Below are 20,548 nucleotides of genomic sequence, written 5' to 3' on the forward strand. Positions count from 1 at the left end.
ATGCATCACAGAGTCAATATGCTTTCTTGGAGAGAAGATTCAAATGTTGCTTCAGGCATTTATTAGCACTGTGACATGCATGTCATCTTACCTCTCTGAGTCTCAGTTTCTTTATTTATAATTAAACAAGCAAGCAACCAAATAAGTAAAAGGATTGTACATCTTGTGGCAATTCCATTTAAGGCCATTGTTAAGTTTAAATAAAATTAGCTAAATCAATCCCTTTGAACACTTGAATGTACTTGAAGTCAATGAGTGAAATTTCAGTTATATTGAACCTTATTTAAAGTATCATCAATAATAAAACAAGCCAGATAGTCAAATGAAACTTATCTTCACTCACAATTAAACTCTCTGGACACCCTCTTTTTCTTCTCTGCCAACTGTTGTCTATAGTAGATGCTATGGAGTAGAGAAACTCATCCCCTGAAGTCCTACTCTGGATGACAAATAATTGCTTCTGGAAACATTATTTCAGAAATGGCCAAGATTGATCCATTTCCTCAGAAATGTATTTCAAATTCTATAAAATTATATTTAACTGTCCTACTTGCAAGATATTTTGACCTATCCTGTGTATCTTTCCCTTCCCAGTCTCCATGTCTTCCTCTTCGGTATAGCTTTTCTCCATGTGTTTTCCCCCAATAGACTGTATCTTTCTCCAATAATTTCATCCAAGAGAATGACAATAATGATACAACATACCACAATTTGTGAAATACAGCCAAAGTGGTTATTAGGTAAAATTTTATATCTATAGATGTTTACTTGCATAAAATAGAGAAACAGAAGTTCAATGAATTGGGCTTACAACTAAAAATGCTAGAAAAACAAATTAAAAACCCTCAATAAATACCAAATTTGAAATTCTGAAAATAAATGGTTAGATTACTAAAATTGAAAATAAGAAAACTATTAAATTAATAAATAAAACTAAGAGTTGTTTTATGGAGGGGGAAAAAAGATAAATCTTTAGTGAATTTGATTAGAAAGAAGAAAATCAAATTGTTAGTCTCAAAAAATGAAAAGGAAGAACTTTCTGTCAATGAAGAGGAAATTAGAGCAATAATTAGGAGTTATTTTGCCCAACTATATACCAATAAATTTGATAATGTAAGTGAAATGGAAGAATATCTACCTAAATATAGAATACCCAGGTTAACAGTAGAGGAAATAAATCTTTTAAATATTCTCTTTCTAGAAAAAGAAATTGAGCAAGCTATTATCATCTCCCTAAGCAAAAATCTCCAGGACCAGATGGATTTACATGTGAATTCTACTAAACATTTAAAGAACAATTAACTCCAATATTGTTCAAACTATTTGGAAAAATAGGGAAAGAAGGACTCAAATTCCTTTTATGACACAGATATGGCACTGATACCTAAACCAAGTACGGTGAAAACAGAGAAAGAAAATTGTAGATCAATCCTCTAATGTATATTGATGCAAAAATATTAAATTAAATATTAGCAATGAGATTACAGCAACTTATCCTCAGGGTAATACACCATGACCAAGTAGGATTTATACCAGGAATTCAGGGGTGATTCAATATTGGGAAAACCAAGAGCATATCAATAATCAAACTAACAAAAATCTTATGATTACCTCAATAGATGCAGAAAAAGCATTTGATAAAATCCAACAATCATTCCTATTAGAAATACTAGAGAATATAAGAATACATGGATTTTCCTTAAAATGATCAGTATCATCTCTTTAAGCCCATCAACAATCATTATATGTAATGAGGATAAAGTAGAACTCTTCCCAGTAATTTCAGGAGTGAAACAAGGTTGTCCATCATGACTGTTACTATTCAATATTGTATTAGAAATGTTAGCATTGCTGATAAGAGAAGAAAAAGTGATTAAATGAATTAGAGTAGGTAATGAGGAAACCATATTATCACTCTTTGCAGATCATAAGATGGCATACTTAGAGAACCCTAGAGAATCAACTAAAAAACTATTAGAAACAATTCACAACATTAGCAAAGTTGCAGGATACAAAATTAATCCACATAAATCATCAGCATTTTTATATATTACTAACAAAATCCAGCTGCAAGAGATACAAAGAGAAATTCCATTCAAAATAACTGTCAATAGTATAAAATATTTGGGAATTTATCTGCCAAAGTCAGGAATTATATGAACAGAACTACAAAATACTTTCCACACAAATAAAGTCAGAACCAATCAGTTGGGAAAATACCAGTTGCTCATGGGTAGGCTAAGTGAATATAATAAAAATGGCAATATTATCTAAATTATTCTATTTATTTAGTGTCATACCAATCAAATACCCAAGAAATTAATTTACAGACCTAGAAAAAATAATAATGAATTCTTCTGGAAGAACAAAAGGTCAAGAATTTCAAGGGAATTAATGGGGAGGAAAAAGCTAGTTAAGGTAGCCTACCTGTGCTAGACCTAAACTATATTATAAAGCAGCAGTCATCAAAACCATTTGGTACTGGCTAAGAAATAGAATAGTCAATCAGTGGAATAGGTTAGGTTCACAGGACAAAATAGTCAATAACTATAGCAATGTAGTGTTTGACAAACCTAAAGACCCCAGCTTTGGGAATAAGAATTCACTATTTGATAAAATCTTCTGGGAAAATTGGAGAATTATATGGAAGAAATTATGCATTGACCCACACCTAACAGCATTTACCAAGATAAGGTCGAAATGGGTCATGATTTAGACATAGTGACATTATAAGCAAATTAGAAGTACATAGGATAATTTAGCTCTCAGATCCGGGGAGAAGGAAGGAATTTGTGACCAAAGAAGAACTGAAACTCATAAATGAATATCAAATAGATCATTTTATTTATATTTAATGTAATTAAATATATATAACACATATATATATATAATTAATTATAAATATAATTTTAAAGTGTTTTGCAAAAACAAAACTAATACAAAAAAGATTAGAAAGGAAGCAATAAATTGGGAAAACATTTTAATATTTACAGGTTCTAATAAAGGCCTCATTTCTAAAATATATAGATAATTGAGTCAAATTTATAAAATTTTAAGACATGCTCCAATTGATAAATGGTCAAAGGATATGAAAAGACAATTTTCATCTGAAGAAATTAAGCCCATTTCTAGTCATTTTCTAATCATGTGCATATCCTTTGAGCCAGCAGTGTTTCTACTGGGTCTATATCCCAAAGTGCTCTTAAAGGAGGGAAAGGCACTCTCATGTGCAAAAATATTTGCAGCAACCCTTTTTGTAGTGGCAAGAAACTGGAAACTGAGTGGATGCCCATCAGTTGGAGAATGGTTGAAAAAGTTAGAGTATATGAATGTTATGGAATATTCTTCTGTAAGAAATGATTAGTCGGATGATTTCAAAGAGGCCTGGAGAGACTTACATGAACAGGTGCTAAGTAAATAGAACAAAATGTGGAGATCACTGTATATGGCAACAGCAATATTATATGATGATCAATACTGATAGACATGACTCTTTCCAACAATGTGATGATTGAGCGCAGTTCTAATGACTGTGTGATGAAGAGAGCCATTTAAGAAGAACTGGGAGGAAGGATTGTGGCAATCGTGTGTGGATTAAACATAACATTCTCATTCTTTTTGTTGTTGTTTGCTTACTTTTTGTTTTTTTACTCATTTTCTTTCCTTTTTTTATCTGATTTTTCTTCTGCACAAGATAATTGTATAAATAAGTTTACATATATTGGATTTAACATATTTTAACATGTATAACATATATTGGAATGCTTGACATCTAGGGGTGCTGATGGGGGGGAAGGAGGGGAAAATTTGGAATGCAAACCTATACAAAAGTCAATGTTGAAGAAATATTCATCCACATCTGTTGAAAATTAGTTTTTATTTTAATAAAATAAAATAATAATTCTCAACAGCTCTCAGACTGATATGGATGACAAAATATTGACATGAATATAATTATATTCAAAATAAAATTTGAGATAATACAGGGCAAGTACTAACATAAAAATTTATTGCAAAAAGATTCTTGAAGAAAGTGGAATTTCATTTGGGATTTGGACAAAGCTGGGGCGGGGGGGTGGCAAGCAGAAACTAGAAATGAGTAGGGACAGAATTCCTGGCATGCTATATAGCCAGTGAAAAGGCTCGAATTTGAGAAATGGTTTTTCTTGTGCAAGGTTACTGAGAAAAAAATAAGCAGTTGAACCCTGATTAAATGCAAGCACCATTAATGATTTTGCAGGAAAAGTGAGAAAACTCCCCTTCCTTTTCAGGGGCAAAGGAATTCAACTGCTAAAATCATAAGTCAGAAATGGATTCTGCTATATCTGCTATATCTGTCCATTTTTTCTGGTGCCCCTTATTGGAAAGGAGGAGAAAAGTTGTATTAGTTATATGAGGATTAGAATTAGGATTTTTTAAAACATAAATACCAAAGACATCAATAAAAGGGAGGAAGAGAGAAAAGGAGAGAGGAAAGGAGGGAGGGAGGGAAAAGGAGAGAGTAGAAACAAACTATTACTTAATATCTACTATGTTCAGGTACTCTGCTATATATTTTAACTATAAAATTGTTTCCATTTTGTTTCCCCCAAGCTTTTTAAAGTTATGTGTGCTATGTAAAATCAGAGGTCATCTTTTGCCTTTATATCTCCAGTGGTTAGTCCATTGTCTGATATACAGTAAGCATTTAATAAAAGTTAATTGACAATTTCAACACTTCTCCCAAAGTGTCTCTTCAGAACAGACAGTTTCAGGGTATTCATTGTTGATCAGATAGAAGCCCTTTGTCTACACTTGTGATGATATGTGTGTTTGTGCATCTGTGCTTGTGTAGTGTGTATGGGGGAAGGGTAGCTATCTACCAAAATGGAATATTCTAGGTAGGATTGGACAAGTTTTCTGCATCACATAATTTTATTGAAATAGGAGGTGAGCCAATTTCTGTATTCAGGGAGGAGTAGTACTTCTGGTGTGAACTCTTTTCAGGGCTGCTCAACCACCTTTGGTGTCCATCAGTCATTCAGATCTCACCCATGGCTCCAAGAAATTCTGGCATGAGCAATGGCCATACCCCAGTAAAACCATCTCAGCAGATCCACTGAACCAAATTGCAAATAACCAACAGACCGCACACCTATTGGTGAATTAGAGGAATTATCTAGCCCAAGGATGGGAAGGCTTCCCCCAGGAGAAAAGATAAGAAAAAATTGTTCTGAAGGCCATGCAGATAATGGAAGCAAGTGTTGTGTAGAACTTAGAGTGTAGTCAGAACTAAGACACCAAGGTCATCTACTGCATTTCATATCTTCCTTAAACACTGGCAGTCAGACATCTTGACTTTTTGTCTGCCAGCTGTATTTCGATGATTCTGGAAGACAGTGTGAGGCTGATGACTAAATTAAATATGATTCATGTGTGAGTCAAGACTTTGCCCCATGTTGCCATTGATCCTCTTCAAAAAGGAAGGACGAACAACAACAATAATATGAAATACAGACATTAATAAACATGGAAGAAGGTAGAAAGTAAAAGCTAAAAACAAAGCAAACAAAAAAAATTAGCAGGGGGGTCAAAGGTTGCCCATTGCTTCCAGCAGACTGCATGCATGAACACCAAGGCAGTTGTATTCCCTTATACAGACACAGGCATAGACATGAAACATAATAAAATGAAAAAAAATATATTGAGTTGTCAGAAAAAAACTGTGAACACTAATGGGGCTATAGAATCTAAATGGATTTCTTCTAAAAATTCAAATATTAAACTAATCACCCCACTCTTTGTTCTCTAACATTATATGCTCTAGTTGCATCAACCCCTCTTGCTTTAATACACAGTTTTCAAAAAATAATAAACTCAGAGCTGTTTGAACTATAATATTGATAAACTAATGAATACATAGAGGAATTGATACAATGGCAATGAGGCTTTGAAAATAAATGTGTAGGTGTAATAATAGATGGAGATTTTAACATGCAAAGAAAAATCATAATTCAAATTTTTTGCTTACTCAAATTGTAATATCATTTTAAAAATGTTTCTAAACACCACAGCAGGAGATAGTTGGGAAAAGGGCCCAGAGAATGTCCTTAGCTGAATCATTAGGAGGTTGTACTGAGAATGTGATGGAATGCTCTGCATGCATTTCTCCTTCAATCTTAGCATATATGTGTGGAGTAATATATACATGAGATTTCCACAATAAGGCTTCAGATAATTAAAAGAGATAAAATATAGGTTTCAAACATGTGCCAATCAAATAAAAGGGTTAAAGCTATCATTATATTATTAACCAAAAAGTGTGGAAAGGGGTAAGAGAAGTGGATATAATTGTTCTCAGCATTTAAAATGAAATGAATGAATATTTTCTTTGATGTTTTTTCATTGTAGATTTTTTAAACCATGCACAATTTTATTTTGAATTGTTTATTTAAAGAAAAAAAAATAACCACAACTTACAGAATGTGTCTTTACTTTAAACTCACCATCTCATGGCACTTGCTAATGGTCAGGGTGTGTGAACTTCTTTCACATTATTCATTTCAGAAAGAGCTATCCAGGCACACTCATGTAATTGACTGTTAGATCAAAGGTCAATATCATTACCAAATTAAAGAAAAAGGAGAAAAAATACTGTACAATTATAACTTCACTGACTTGACTTATTTAAATAAACTGTCAATTCCTCATGACAAAATGGACCAAAGCCAAATCATTGACTCTTTAATTTCTCAGAGATATTCTATTGATAAAAATTCATCTTTTCAAGGAAAAGGATAAGGAGAAACTGTGGCCTTAGCAGCAGCATACAATCTAATTCCTTAATTACTGAGAAACAATGAGACCAGATTTTTAAAGGTGATTATAGTTGGCCTTCATTTTCAGAAGAGGATCAATGACATCACAAGGTGATGTCTTGACTCATGCATGAATTGTATTTAAGGGAAGCAAAGTTGCAAAAAGTCATCAGTCTCACTCTCTTTTCCAAATTCATACAAGTCCAAGGGTAAGTCCAAATTCAGGATGACTGGTGATGGCCAAGGATGTGGCAAATGACCTTGGTGTCTTCATTGCCTGACCAAGCTCCAAGCATGCAGCCTATTTCAGTCATCTTCATGATTCCTGGAACAAATTGTGCTCATATACCTATTCTACCGGGGGAAATCTTCACATGCTTGGGGCAGACATCTTCCCCTATATACCAATGGGTTTGAAGCCCATCAATTAACCTCAGCTTGGTTTAGCCCATCTATCAAGATGATTTTACCAAAATTATGGCTGCTGGCATCCTACAATTTCTTGGAGCCACAGGTAAGAAATGAGTGTCAGATAGATACCAAAGGCATATGAACAGCTCTGAAAAAAAGCTAGGAAGCCCTCACATCAATGGCGCTTGTCCTCCTTGAACACCCCATATATGCTCGTATATTCTAGTTTCAATACATTTATTAAGGGAGGGGAGAGAAAAAGGAGAAAGAAGTAAGATACACCTCAAAATAAGGAAAAGTAAAAGCAAGAGTAGGATATGTTTGAAATGTGATTGCCGACATTCCCCAAAGATGAACCATCAAAGGATTTGAATAGGCACTTTCAAGGAATAAATTTAAGCCTATTAGCGATCACATAGAATTATATTGATCATTAATATTCAAAGGAATGAAAAGCTAAATTTGTAGGTCTACTTGACACCTATCAGACTGGCAAGATGGCAAAGAGGAAAATGAGAAAAGCTGGAGATATTGCAGACAAAATAGACATAATAGTATTTTGTTGGTAGAGCTAGAAATTTATCCAGTCATTCTTTACAGTGGAACTATGCTGAGAGAAATAAGAAACAGTGCAAATTCTTTTATATAACTATATCACTATTACCCCCTTCAAAAATGACAGGATATGGGCTCTATATATACAAAAGATATTTATAGCAGCTCTTTTCACGGTAGCCAACAGTTTGAAAATGAAAGGCTGTCATCTTTGCTATCAGTTAAATTGTGGCACACAAATATACAAAAATTATGAAATGTGTAATTCCAGAGGAAATTAGGAAGCCTTTTTTTTGAATTTACACAGAAAAAAATGAGGAGAATTAAGAGATAGTTTGATACAATGACATAAATATATAGAAAAGCAATCTCAAAAGGCTTTAGAACTCATTGATAAAATAATATACTTTGATTTCAAAAGAATTAAAATAAAAAATGCCACTCACTTCCTGACAGAAGTGATGGACTTTAAAATTAGAGTTATAGAAAGAAAGTGTGGAAATTTGTTTTGTTAATGTCAAATTATGTAACTATGTCTTGAGGGATTTCTTTTTTCTCTTTAAAAAAATTATACAATGGGGATAGTAAGAGGAACTGTTTTTTTTTTTTTTTGTAGTTACTATACTTGAAAAGAAAAATGATTAAAAAAAATAATAAAGGCTTTTCCCTATAGGAGAGTATGTAGATGAATGTACAAAGAGGATAGCTCACAATTTTTCAGTGAACCAGAAATGTCAGCATTTCACTAGTTATCATATTCCAACTTCAAGGAGAGCAGGACAAGAACCTTTGGATGCTCCAGTGTAGTATCTGATGTAATTGGGGGAGGGGGTCAACGTGACAATTAAGGACATGACATCATGAAATTCACTTGGTTAACAAGAACCCAGAAGACAATTTGCACCTGGGTGGGAAAGGCATTTAGGAGATAATTTTCAAAATATCTTAAAGAAAATAAATATGGACAATGACTGGTGACAGTGGTTCACCCCTTTTGACATCATGCCTGTAAGTTTTAGATACCAACTTAAGAATAAATAACATCTCCTCCTAGATAACATTTTCCCCCACCAACTTGTAGGAACAGTTTTTGTAAAACCAAGGTATGACAGATGATGTCCTTTTACTGAGAAAAATGGCATAGGGAGAAACATTAAGATCAACAGATTCCACACAGTTTTTTTTGACAGTCTGAATATGCCATAAATTGACCAGAAGGTCAAAGACTTGTTTCTCTAGCTCCTTAAATTATTCTTTCTCTCAGGGTTCCTTTAAAAAGACTCTCAAAGGCTAAGAATGAAGAAATGGTTGGATATGATATAGTACAAGATGGGGCCCATGTAACAGAACATAGGCACTGAGAGGGAGAGAATAGAGAGAGGAAGACAGAAAGGCAGTGGGAAAACAAGTAGGCTAGTGATGGTGGAAAGGTGTAGCCTGAATGGGTATCCTGAAACTTGCATGGGTTTTCACAAAAAAAAGTTGCATGTACTAGAGGAAGCCCTTCAAATATGAAAGTGGTGGGTTCAGGATGATTTAGCAACAGACAAGTAGAACTGATAGAACCTCGTCTGATGGGAGTTGCCCTTTCTCAAGAGATTATAATAAATCCTTTTTGATTAAAAAAAAGAAGAAAGAAAGCAATATGATATATCTCAGAGTCTAAAAAATAAAGAAGCAATGATCCTATCATAGCATTACTTGAGAGTATTTTATTCAACGTGTTTAAGAGAGACAATCTAGAGAATAACCTATAAAGAGCAGGTAGGCCAGTGAGAGCACTAAATAACCTGCCACATGATTCATTGAGGCTACTGGAATGTGCAGCCAAGAAAGGGAAAAAAAATAGAAGAGGAAAGGATTGTCAACCTACATATATGAAGGGTTAATTGGAAAATTGATTATCTGTGTTAAGTTGGAGAGAACTTCTGTGTAAAGAGAAGAATTAAAATTGATAGAAGTTTCAAAAATGTCCATTTTGTCACAACTAAAAGGGATAAAATAGATTTCTTCTAAAACTGAAGCTGACTTACCACTTGTTGGGGTCTATTCAGATAGGATATTTGGCGAGATACAATATGACTAAATGACCTTAGATGTCCTTCAGCTTTAACCTTTCATAGTTCTAATTGGATCAAGGGAATTCAATCATTTCTACTTATATTTTTAAACTATTGTCTCAGTGGCTTCCTTGGTAGAAATTCTCTTTCTCCAATGTTGGAAGTACTAGCAATGGAAATAGAACTCTATCTTTTCATTTGCTCTGAAATCTGATAGGAGAGGCACTGTTCCTAGAAAAACTTCTCTGATTGCAATGTCTATCTATATGTTTTTTAGGGAAAATTTCTCTGTCAGCATCTTCTCTACTGATAATAAATGTATTGCAGTTTTAAAATGCTGGTGTTTGATATAAATTATTTTGAAAAATTAAAGATTTAAACAAAAAAAATACAAAAATACATTTCCAAACCATACCAAAATACTTCAGACTCTTAAGAATTAATTCAAAGGGGGAAAGGAGATCTGGTCTAGAGATTTTTTTTTTCAGAAACAGCTTATGTCCTGATATATTTCAGTCAGTCAATAAGCCTTTTCAAAGCTTCTATTATGTGCCAGGCACTGGGGATTCAAGGAAAGGATAAAATACACTCTTCCCTTAAGAAACTCATAGTATAATACATAAAAATGATGTACAATTAAATTACATATAAGTCAAATAGGAAATAAGAGCAGGATGGTATAAGGAGTAAGAAAAATTGGGGAAAGCTTCATATAAAAGGTGGAATTTTAGCTGTTAAGTTGAAGGAATCCAATTAAGTCAGAAGCAAGATGATGAAAACGCTTTCCAAGCAAAAGAGATAGTCAATGAAAATGCCTAGAATAAAGAAATGTAGTATCTTTTTAGGAAATTGCAAAGAAGTTGGTATCATTGGATCAAAGAATAAATAATAGGAAATGAGCAAGGTTTAAGAAAATTGGAAAGGTAGGGGCGTGTGCTGTTATGAAGAGCATTGAACAACAAACAAAGAACTTTATATTGGATGCTAGACATGATCAGCTCTGGGACCACTGGAGTTTACTGAAGAGGAGGGATGGTTAGACTTGTACTTTAGGAAAATCATTTTAATGATTGTTTGGAGGATGGAGTAGAGTGAAGTGGAGTGGAGAGAAACTTGTGGCAGGTAGACCAATTAGCAGGTGATAGGCTGGTCTAAGCATGAAAAAAATAAGAGGTAGCACCAAGGTGATGCTAGTATCACAAGAGGAAAGAGGGAGAATTTGAAAGATGAAAAGGAAAATCATTAGGTTGTGACCTGTTGGCTACAGGAGATGAGAAAGAGTGGAGTCATAGATGACACTTAGGTTGTCAGCCTGTGGAACTAGGAGGATGGTGGTGGCCTTGATAATGAAAGGGAAGTTTATAAAAAGGGGAGATTTGGAGGGCAAGATAATTAGTTCATTTTTAGACATGTTGACTTTAAGAAGTCTACAGGACATCAAGTTTGAAATATCTATAGTCAGTTTAAGATTCAAAACTGTAAGCCAGTAGAGAAGTTGGGCTTGACAAGTATATCTGAGACTCATCTGTATTATAGAGTGTGAAATTAAATCCCTAGGAGTTGATGAGACCAAGTGAAGTTATATAGAGATAGAAGCTAAAGGTCCCGGGACAGGGCACTGTGAGACACCCAAAGTTAGAATGTTTGACCAGCATGGAAATTCAGGATAATATATAAAGAAAGATTGGTCAGAGAGGAGGAGGAGAACCAAAAATGAATGATATTCTGAAAACCTAGAGAGAAGAGAAAATCAAGGAGAAGAGTCAGCACCACTTTTTCAGGCTACAGAAAATTGAAGAAGGCTGTGGACTGAGAAAAGCAGTGAATTTGGCAAAGAAATCATCATTAACTTTAGAGAGAGAGATTTCATTTGAATGATGGAATCAGAAGCCAGAGAAGTCAAAATGGCTATATGCCCTAGATATGCCCTAGATATAAAAGAAGATATCATAAGAGAACTAGAAGAACATAGAATACATTGCTTATTACACTTATGGATAGGAAAACCATGAATAAACAAAATATAGTATTGCAAATTTTAAAATGTGTAATTTAGATTACTTTAAATTTAAAAGTTTTGTACAAATAAAACTATTATAGACAACATCCAAATCAAATTGCCAATATCAAAAATGAAAAGTGTTCACTTACCACCAATGAAGAGGAAATTAAAGCAATACTTAGGAGTTATTTTGCCCAATTGTATGCCAATAAATCAGATCATCTAAGTGAAATGAATGAATGCTTATGAAAAATACAAATTGCCCACATAAGCAGAAGAGGAAATAAATTACTTAATACAACTTAATTGCTTGATTCAGGAGAGCTTTTAATGATTTTGTATCATAAAAATGAGGAAAGGACCCACATCTGCAAAAATGTTTGTAGCAATCCTTTTTGTAAGCAACTGGAAACTGAGTAGATGCCCAGCAATAGGGAAACAGCTGAATAAGATATGTATACGATTGTAATGAAATATTAATTTCCTATAAGAAATAATCATCAGAATGATTTCAGAAAGGCCTGGAGAGACTTACATGAACTGAAGCTAATGGAAGTGAGTAAAACCAAGAGAACACTGTACTCAGCAATAACAAGATTATATGATGATCAGTTCTGATAGATGTGGCTCTTGTCAAAAAAAATGAGGTGATTTTGGTCAATTACAATAGACTTGTGATGGAGAGAGCCATTTGCATCCAGAGAGAAGACTATGGGGATGGAGTGTGCATCACCAGAGAGTATTTTCAGTCTTTTGGTTGTTTGCTTGCATTTTGTTTTCTTTCTCATTTTTCCCTTTTTGCTATGACTTTTCTTGTGCAGCATGATAAATGTGGAAATATGTTTAGAAGAATTACATATGTTTAACCTATAATGGATTTACTTGCTGTCTAGGAGAAAGGGCGGGGAAGGAGGGAGAAAAATTTGGAACACAAGGTTTTGCAAGGATGAATATTAAAAACTATTTTTGCATGTAGTTTGAAAACAAAAAGCTATTAATAAAAAAGAACTTAAATTTAGGATTTACAGTTTCCAACACTGGACCTCTATGTTCTATGCCACAAAGTCTCTGAAAATGGAAAGTATCATATAAATATAAATAGTTATTAGTATAAAAAGTCATATCTCAAATATATAGAGGTTAAATTTATAAGAATATGAGTCATTTCCCAATTGATAAATAGTAAAATAATATGAATAGGCAGTTTTTGATGAATAAATTAAAATTACATATGGTCATTTAAAATGTTCAAAATCATTATAGATCAGAGCAATTAAATTTTTAAAAAAGTTTTTAAATATTATCTCACATCTATCAGATTGGCTAAAATGGCTGAAGAGGAAAATGACAGATATTGGAGGGGCTACTGGGACAGTAATACATTTTTGGTGAAACTGAACTTATCCAACCCTTTTGGAAAGCCATCTGGAACTGTGCCAAAGAGTTACAAAGCTTACTCTATCTTTTCACCCAACAATACCTCTATTATGTCTGTTTTCCTAGGTGATCAGGGAAAAGGAAAAGAATAACACATTCTAAAAATGTTTATAGCAGCTTTCTTTGTTGTGACAAAAAAAAATGGAAATTGAGGGTTTATCATCTGGGGAAATGCCTGAACCAGTAGTCTATGATTGTGATGGAATACTCTGTAGTGTATAAAATGAAGAGCTAATTGATTTTATAAAAAACATGGAAAAATTTGTATGAAAAAATGAAAAATGAAAAGCAAAACCAAAAGAACATTGTATACAGTAACAGCAATGATGTTTAAATAAAAAATGTGAACAACTAAGTTATTCTGAATATAATAAAAACTCAAATTAACTGAGAAGGACCTAAGAAGGGAGACATTATCTCTAGAGAAAGAACCGATAGAAACATTCATAGAAATAACATATGTTTATAAATCTACATCAAATGGAAGCCAGCTGTGTGGAATGAGGAGGAAGGAAAGGAGACAATTCAAACCTTAAAATGTGATGGAAGATTAATATTTTAAAAAGAAGAGAATGGAAAGAGAAGTTTCCTATTGTAGATAGGCTTCTCAAGGAGTTTAGTCATGAATTAAAGTTAGCAGAAGGGAAAGGATCATGTGAGAATTTATTCAGCTTGGGAGAGCTATTTGTAGGCAGCTAGGGATGACTCCTATAGATAAGTACCAGTGGACCACACAGCTTTATATACAATATAGTTGACTTTTTTTTTTTGGCATGGTTGCTTGTGCCTTCACTTTGGCTCTCCCATCTTAAATTGTCTCATTCTCTAGTTTTGTCACTATTCTGGTCATCCTATCAGAAGTTAGGCTAGTTTCAGTAAACTGATTTTTAAAGTTATACTGAGGCCCCTTTCTATCAACCTTCTTCTTCTATGCTTCAATTAGGGGACCAATTCCAACTGCCAAAATCATCAGGCCTATCTTTTGACTAACCTGATGGTTTGTAAATTCTATCTTGGATTAGTTTCTGGGCTCCCAGGGACTTCCCCTTACACTCCTTTTGATAGTACTTTAATGGCCTACAATCATTTTTTTCACAATACTAGAGTTATATTGTTACCTCAAGTATTGTTAGTCCTATTTTATATGTATGAATATTGAGGTAGGGTGAGCTTACTTGAGTTTTCTAGGGTTAAATTACTAGTAAGTATAAGAGCCAGGGCTAAGTCTTCAGACATTCAATCTAGTGATGTCTAGCAGATCCCACTGCCACAGAAAGAGGCTGCACAGTGAATGGAATAGAAAGCAGGCTCAATTTGGAGTCAGAGGTCCTCAGTTCTAATCCAAAGGCTGCTACTTACCAGCTCAGCAAATTAGCATGGGATATAACAAATCTAAGTCTTGTTGTTCTTTTATAAAAATGAGGGAATTAGACTGAAATGACTGTGAATGCCCTTGGTGGCCCTAAAGCTTGTCCTAGATCTGGTGCTATCACTAGGAGAACTCTGTAGGATGAAGGAGACAATATGGAGAAGGGAAAGCAGAATATGACATTACCCAGTTGGAGAGATTAGCCCAGACAATGGGAAGTAAAAAGAGACACAGTTTCCCTAGAGAAGTTTCCCTTGCAATTAGTGCCTTAGTCTGAATCAGGCTACTTCTGACTTATGTACAGAGCTCACACTGAAAGGTCAGCCAACTCATGGTGCAATTTTCTTCAGCTATGGAATATCATGAAGGCCAAGTACATGGTGCCCCCATTTAACTCCATGGCAATTTTAGTTGCTATTTGTATAAGACTTAAAAGGATGCTCTCGGGCCTAATCTGTCCCAATAACTGGAGGCCCTGCCATTATTGAATAGCACACACAGAGAACAGTCTGTACCTTCTCACTGATTTGATATTTCTTTCAGAAATACCCTAACATAAGAACAGAATTTGTAGCCAACCAAGGTACACTGAAAAGTGATAAATAGGGAAGTGGCTTAATACCAGCAAACAGAAGTAAATTTGAGAAAAGAGAACAATTTGTACTTGAAGAGTCATTGGATGTATTGCTGCCAAATTACAGTGTGAATTTAGGCATCTGCAACATAGATAATACTGCTGGCTTCATGACCCTAATTATTTTTTCAAGCAAACATAGAATTGAGCATATTTAAATCTGGAACCAATCTAAATAATTAGGCCAAATTTTCCTTCAAGTGGTCATTTGGAGATTTTGCCTGGTATTGTTGACAGCACTAATTGGATTCCATGTATAAATTAGTGCTATATCACTGATTTACAGTTGTGGCAATGGTGTACTTTAACCTTTTACATCATCTACAAGTGCAAACTCTGATAAAATCTTAGCGTCAAGAGTGCATAGTGGGTACTTAACCAGACCTGGAGTCAGGAATTTATGCAAACTCTATCTGCGGCCCATAGTCATATGACTAAATCACAGGCCTTGACCCCCAACCTTCAAAAGGAAACAAAAGCTTTCAAAATGTCTGCCGGAGACCAAATTCAGCATTGGCACATGTTCTCCTTATAAAAACACTCTTGACCCAGGTAGACGGCTTTTGGTTCTTTTGTGATTGATCATTTTCATCCTGAAATTTCTCCCAACTTTCTCTGGGAGTTTTGTGATAAAGCAGGGCTCTATACATCTAATCAAGAACTGTTTGCATACCCTGGATGCAAACTAATCAAAATCCCGATTAGGCATGCTAACAAGTGCACCTGTTGTCGGTAACACATTTTTTCTGCCATTTGATATGATTAGCACAAGCAAATTAAAAGGTGAAAACATGCAATAATAACACCCACCCAATAAAGGTGGAAATGTTGTGGGAAGGAAGCAAGAGTCACCCTAATAACCCCCCACAATGATTCAGCACACACTGAAATTACAAATGCTACAGTGAGTTCATTCACCCAGATGCATTTTTTCTCTCAAGGACAAAATAGGATGAATTTGTTTGTATTTATCTCTTGAGCCAATGATGGATACCAGACAGAGATCATCTGGTCTAGTGCCCCTTGCAAAGTATATCCGTAGACATGGCAGGACAGAATTTCTGATGAGCTGGGAATCACAGACCTATGTCTCATTTCTGACCCCAGAATTTACTAGAAATGGGAACAAAGGCAATTCCTTTCTCCTCTGAGAACTCCAGCTCCCTGGTCTATAAGATGGATAGAATATTACATCTACTATGCATACTCTAGTGCTCTTGTGAAGGAAATAATGGGTAAATCCTACTCTGTATATAAGTAGATTGTGAGATTGTTTAATGAATGAAATCTTACATATCCTTGAGGAAGTTTCTAAGGAACTAAGGATCTCGCTGTAGGTCACATAGCCAGGCAACATTAAGGCTAGGATTTGACTTCATGCACAATATCTTTGTACTGTGTCAGAAGTGTCACCATTTACCCTTCACAAAGAGGGATTGCTTTTCTTCTCCTTTGTGATGCTTTTCAACTACAGATATTCAGCATGGTTCAGATGATAGATTCTGTTCTGCCTGGGATGCCTGCCTAGAGAGGGCACTAACATGGCATGTCTATGATATTTGTTCTGAGATTTTGTTACTAGGATTTGGTGAAATGTTTGGGACAGTTTAGGAGAAGCTTGAAAATCTGGATCTTTGTGAATGAAGAAACCTAAGCATTTGCTATAAATGAGTAAATGGTAAAGCCAACACTCAGACTTAAGCCAATTCAATACTATTGAACAATTATTAAACAATCATCAAGCAATTATTAAATAGCTACTTGTGCACAGCCTTGCTTACAGAGATTTTCTAAAAGGCTCATTTCTCAGAGAGAGCACATTTTTATGAGATAGATAACATGTAAGCAAGAGTAGCTAATTATTATATAAAGAAGATAGGAAGCAGAAGTCATAAAAAGGAGTATCATTTTATCGGAAGTTTTCCATAGAATGTGGTTCCTGAACTTTAAATTAATGAAACACAGTTTTTCAAGATATCAGCAGAGAGATAAACATGGAAGGTCAGGCACCGTACTAAGTCTGTATGAAGTAATGGAAGTCAGAGATATAGTATCAAGTTTGGGAAACCCCAAGTCAGGGAGCTTCGCTGGATTGGAAGGATTGTAATGGGGAGTAATGGAGACAAAGAATCGGGGTTGTCAAGTGTTCTCTCCATGACACAGCAAGGAATCTTCAAATATGGAAAATTGATGAACGTGAAATGGCACAGGAGCTATGCAGCCCAAACTCTTCATGTTAAAGATTATGCAACTGAGTCCTCCTGGTCAGTGGCCTGCTAGAGGTCCCACAGTTGGCACCAGATCTTAGGTCTTTTAGCTTCTCACTCTTACCACAAAAACAATGCACCACTTAATAAGTTTAGTTGGTTAATCAGCCTAGAGAAGACTGACAAATATGTATCAGCCTAAGTGGCAAGAGACACACTTCCTCTTTGAGTACAAGTCAAAATGATTCCAGATAGATCTGCTTGCTTCTCTCTTGGATTAGGATGAAGTGGGCCAAAGATGCAATCAAATGATTGTACTTTAAGTGGCCTCCCCCCAGTAATGACCTGCTCAGACACTGAGAGGAAGACTCATTACTATAATAGAGGATTTCCCCAAATCAAGTGATCAGGAGAGGTTATTGATTGGACTTCACTTTCTGTATCACCAGTTTTCCTTTTTTCCCCCACCTTCATTGAGGAAAAAAGGGAATATGTTAGATAAACAATGAGATTTGGGCCAGGAAGAATTGAGTTCAAATTGCCCTTCATGATACTAGCTGTGTGACCTCAGCAAGTCATTTCACTTGTTCAACTTTATTTGTAAAAAAGGGGATAATAATACCTGCTTTTCAATGCCATTGTGAGAATCAAATGAAGAAAATGGATCTACCTTGTGTTGTCAATGTTAAGGCTTTGTGTGAACATGGATTGATATTACCGCTTAGTCCACACACCATCCCAGGGCTCAGAGACCAACTAACTAGACAACTGTTCCTTTTGCAACCTCTAGTCCTCTTTTCTCTACTATAACACCACAAACTGTGCTTGCATTTAGAAACTAAATTGGAAGATCAAAACAAATATATTTATTCAAACCCAGTTATTCCATATACTCTATTTCCCTTTGCATGCCTAGGTTCTATTACTACACAAAGAAACTTCCCACATACTTTAAGAGAAATGGGCACACAGTCATTTTGTCACAATGAATAATTTCATTTCAAATTTTCATTTACTTTTTGTCCTTTGTAAATTAAGAGGGAAAATATCGCTAAGGATTTTTGCATCCTGTACCTTCTTCACACTTCCAGTCATAAACTATGAGACATATAATTTCATGATTAAAGATCTCCTTCTTTTGTGTTGGAATCCTTCCAAAGGCAGCAGGAGCACATCATTGCTCTTTTTTTTTTTCTTTTGATTTCCAGGAGAGAACACAGTGTTTTGCACATAATATAAATTCTATAGACGTTTGTGATGATCATTTGCCCTGTCCTTATTCCCTATAAAGACCTGGCACTGTCATTTGAACTGCTGATGTATACTAAGGATTGCAGGATCTTGCTGTCTTCCCCACTGTAGCAGCCTTCAGTCTTCTGAGATTTCCCATACTTCTATAGCTGAACCTTCTTTAATGTGCTGTCTTCTCCAGTTGCAGCACAAAATTCTTAAGATGTATATAGGCCTCTGTCTCTCTCTGTCTCTCGGTGTCTTTATTTCTCTCTGTGTCTGTTTGTCTCTCTCCCTCTTTCTCACTTTCTTCCCTTCTATTTTTCCTCCTTTCCCCAATGCTTTTAGCATATAGTAAGTACAAAAATAAATGCTCTGTTATCATTTAATTAATTATAAAAGTCTACTCAATAAATAACATTTTTCCCCATTTTTGTTCTTGGTCTTGTTTTGCTTGTTTTCTAAAACTACTCAATTCAAAAACAATTCAGTGAGGTATTAAGTCCTGGAGGTACAAAGACAAAAACAAAAGCATTTCAAACTAGAAAGAACTTACTTTACAATGAAAGCAAAATCATATCTAATGTTTCATGGGTCTTTTTTTAAATAAAAATCAAAAGACTACAATAATCAATTCACTGTTTGCTGAAAAAATAAATAATTATGACAAGTTTTACTGAGATTCTATCATTTTCTCATATCTCTTGGTATTATGTTATATTGAGTTTCCATGAGCAAAAAGTTCACCAGTAGTTGACCAAAAAATTTATTGATGGGTATTATTTAAACTGGTTGTTCTTCAAATGACAGAGGTACAATTTGTCCTTTATGTGAAAGCTTCAAAGTTTATTAACATTGAATTTGTGTACTCAATCTCTAGGGGATGACACAGATGCCATCTTGGAAGGAGTAGGAGTAAAGTAAAATCAACAAACCAAAGCACTCCAGGTGAGCTAGAGTACCATACTAACTCTGACATAAAACCATAGAAAGAGGTTGATTGTCTGGAACTAACTCACTCTCTCTCTCTCTCTCTCTCTCTCTCACACACACACACACACACACACACACACACACACACACACACGGATCATACTGGCCTTTCTCACCTAAGAGATGTTAGTGGGTTGAGTGTAGGAAGTGAGTTAGGAAGCCCATCTGTATGGCTATGACAGTGCTCTTTCTAAAACTGTTTCAGTCTTGAAGCATGTGCATTGGATGCTTAGAACTGACAAGGATATTTCACACAGAAAATTACCAAGTGGAAATAAAGCAGAAAATGAATTAACCCTTAAAGCCAAGGACAAGGTAATGGTGTCAAAAGGAAAGTCCTGGTTCTCAAGTCAGTGAATCGAGGTTCAATCCTTCTGAAACTATTTTTCCCTGAGCCTGAGTTTCCTTCCCATAAAATGAAGGAGGTTGGATTATGACATCAGAGCTACCTTTTAGTGCTATATCTTTGATCCTCTTGGAACTCAAAAGAGAGAAAAGAAGAGCAACAGGAAGAAGCTTAAAATTGATACTGTTTTCAATAGCATGAGGTTATCTCCTCTCCCAGTCTCTATAATTTGTTCTATTACCTGGAATTTTACTGCACTAATTTTGATTCCTTGTTCCTCTAATAGGGAAGTGAGTATTCGCTAAGTTCACTTTTAAGTTAGATGGGATGTTTTCATTTCCATCACTTTCACTACTGAAAAAAAGAAGAAAAATCCCATTTCCTGAATACGTAGCTTTTAGTGAGCCCCGTGGTGGTAAAACTCTAACTGGAAATTTGCCTGCTCTTAAAGGAATCTAAGGATTAAGAATGTTGGCATTGATGAAAGTTGTCAGTCTGTGTTCTTAA

The 20,548-nt window shown here is 34.9% G+C and overlaps 1 long non-coding RNA gene across 2 annotated transcripts in view; it reads left to right on the plus strand.

Annotated features, from left to right (window-relative positions):
* The window catches only part of LOC116419326, a 61,645-nt gene that overhangs the window by 39,466 nt on the left and 1,631 nt on the right, over positions 1-20,548 (plus strand). For both annotated transcript variants that reach the window (XR_004229598.1, XR_004229597.1), the window contains exon 2: positions 19,583-19,650. This is a non-coding gene — a long non-coding RNA (uncharacterized LOC116419326). The remainder of the gene's footprint in view (positions 1-19,582; positions 19,651-20,548) is intronic.

Source organism: Sarcophilus harrisii, chromosome 5, assembly GCF_902635505.1.
Source record: "Sarcophilus harrisii chromosome 5, mSarHar1.11, whole genome shotgun sequence".
NCBI lineage: Eukaryota > Metazoa > Chordata > Mammalia > Dasyuromorphia > Dasyuridae > Sarcophilus > Sarcophilus harrisii.